This window comes from Elephantulus edwardii, unplaced genomic scaffold (genome assembly GCF_000299155.1).
Source record: "Elephantulus edwardii isolate Elephantulus edwardi_28Jun2011 unplaced genomic scaffold, EleEdw1.0 scaffold00044, whole genome shotgun sequence".
In the NCBI taxonomy this organism is placed as follows: domain Eukaryota; kingdom Metazoa; phylum Chordata; class Mammalia; order Macroscelidea; family Macroscelididae; genus Elephantulus; species Elephantulus edwardii.
Genome location: NW_006399794.1, coordinates 9,330,495 through 9,333,403, shown reverse-complemented (window position 1 = coordinate 9,333,403; position 2,909 = coordinate 9,330,495).

Here is a 2,909-nt window from a genome sequence, read left to right as displayed (position 1 = left end):
AATTTCTTTGTAGTGCTTGGATATAGCATGCTGTTTTGGGACTCTCTTTTCTGGTTATGTCTCACACTCACCCATATATTCACATATTTCACAAATATTTGAGTTACTGCTTTTATCAGCACTATATGTATGACACACACACACTCTCATCTGTCCGTTTGTCATACTGTGGTGGCATGTGTGCTATGAGTCAGAGTCGATTTGACAGCACATAACAACAACAACTTGGAAAAAGATGGTGGAGAAATGCAACATTACCAATCAGAACAAAGCCTGGGGATGACTCTGAAACCCTCAATTGTTCATAGGCAAGTTAGAACTGACACTGAATAAAAGGAAAATAAGTCCACTAGAGCAAACTATAAACTTAAAGATGGTCCACTTGAATCTAGAAACCATCTAAAAAATAAATTTGATGCATTGAACATTAACAACTAACAACCAAAATATTTGCAGGATATCATCAAATATATATGAAGAAAGCAAATGGTTACAAAAAGACAAATACTGAATAGTGCCACTGTTGTAGAATGGGACTGACATCAGAGTTGGGATAAGACTGAGAAAAACTAGATAAATTATGTATACTGCGTTGAAACAGGTGAGGGAGAGAACAGTTTAAAACGATATATGATAGGGTATTGTGGTTATCACAGGAATCCAGAATTAAGGTTGTATAGTGGAATGCGTTGGGGCTCAGGGGGGGCAGGGGACAGAGGGATTGTATACCAATGAAGGAGTTTATCTTTTGCTTTTCGAAGAGAGGGGCGAACTGCACCCGGGGAGGAGGGGGGAGGCTAGAGAAAAAAGTACAACAATGAATGAGTGGAAATCCAAAATCTCTGTAAATATTCATTAAAATTAATAAAATAATTTTTTTAAAGACAAGAAAGGAAGAAAAAGCCCAAATGGATGTCAGAAAAGATTGAAAATTGTTGTTGAATGTAGAGAAGGTGAATCAAAAAGAAGGAATTCAAACAAGAGAATTCAACAGAAGATCTCAAAGAGCAGATTGAGAACAAAAAGCAAAATAACAAATGTACAAAGTGCTGGAGTTAGAAAACGAAAAGAGAAGAACATAATCAACTTTCATCAAGCCGAAAGAACTAAAAAAAATTCAAGCTTGGAGTTGCAATGCAGTAGTATACCATGGGCAAAATATTTCATGCCACAGGAAACATTAAAAGAAGTTGGAGGGATACTTAGAGTCACTGTAGCATAAAGGACTGGTTGACACCAAACTATTTGAAGATGTAGCATATGATCAAGAACCAGTAATACTGAAGGAAGAAGTTCAAGTTGCACTGAAAGGATTGACAAAAGCTAAGCATTTATGGAGTCAAGTGAATTGTTTCAATAAACAGATGTATCTCTGAATGTGCACACTTATCTATGGCAAGAACTTGGAAGACAGTCAGATGGCCAACTAACCTGGAAGAGCTGATCTAAAAGAATGTAGAAATTATTGAACAATATCATTAATATCAGATGCAATTAAAATCCTACTGAAGATATTAAAAATGCTGAAGCAGTCTATCAATAAGGAACTTACAGAAACAAACTGGATTCAGAAGAGGCTATAGAATGAGGTGGTGTCAGATGGATCTTAGCCAAAAGCAGAGAATAATAAAAAAGATGTTTATTAGTGTTTTATGACTATGAAAAGACATTTAACTGTGTGCATCACAATAAATTATGGATAATATTTGGAAGAATGGAATTCCAGAACCTTAATTGGCTCGTGCAAAACCTGTATGTGGACAAAAAGCTGTTGTTTGAACAGAACAAAGGTATATATTACAGCATTTAAATTCAAGAAAAGTGTGTATGAGGGTTATAGCCTTTCACTAAATTTTCATCATATTCAATCTATAAGCAGAGTAAATAATCCAAGAAACTAGAATATATTAAGAAGAGTGTGGCATTAAGACTGGAGGAAGTCTCATCAACAACCTGCAATATGCAGATGGCAGAGTATTGCTTGCTAAAAGTGGAGAGGACTCAAAGCATTTCCTACAGAAGAGAAAAACCTACACCCTTCAGTATGGATTACACCTCAACATAAAGAAAACAACTGGACTCATAAACAATGTCATGATAAATGGAGAAAGTTTGAAGTTGCCAAGGATTTAATGATACTAGGATCTATAATCATGGAAGCAACAGTCAAGAAATCAAAAGATGTATAACCATACCTAGTGGCAAGAAGCTGCACTGCAATCCTGAAGGTGTCCAGTTTGAATCCACCAGATGCTCCACTGGAGAGGAGGGGCAATCTCCTCCTGTGTCAGTAGGATCTGATGGTACACAATGAGGAAAAGAAGGAGGTAGGGGTAGGGGGTGGGGTAGGAACAGGAGAGGAAGAGAGAAAGAGAGAGAAAGAAAGATGTATTACATTTGTATATTTGGTGTCAAAGATGTCTTTAAAATACTGTGAGCAAGGATGTTACTTTAAAGACTAAGGTGCACCCACTCCAGGCCATGGTATTTTTCCAAATGTTTCATGTGCATGTAGAACAATAAACAATGAAGACCAAAGAAGACTTGATGCCTTTGAATTGTAGTCTTTGTGAAGAATATTGACTGCTCTAAACTGCCCAAAGAACTAACAAGTCTGGCTTAGAAGTGCAGCCAAAGTGTTCATTATAAGCAAGAATGGTGAGCGACATACTTAGGACCAGTTTGCGGGAAAAGACATCATGCTTGGGAAAACAGAGAGTTAAAAAAAAAAAGAAGGAGGAAGAGCTCAACAAGATGGATTGATATAGTGGGGGCAACAATGGGTTTAAGCTCAGTAGACATTATAGAGAGAAAGTTCAGGCAGGGATTTGTTCTTTGGGGCACAGGGTCTGTATGAGTTTAATATGGAATGAGGCTCAATGTCAAGAAGACAGAGATTCTCACCACTG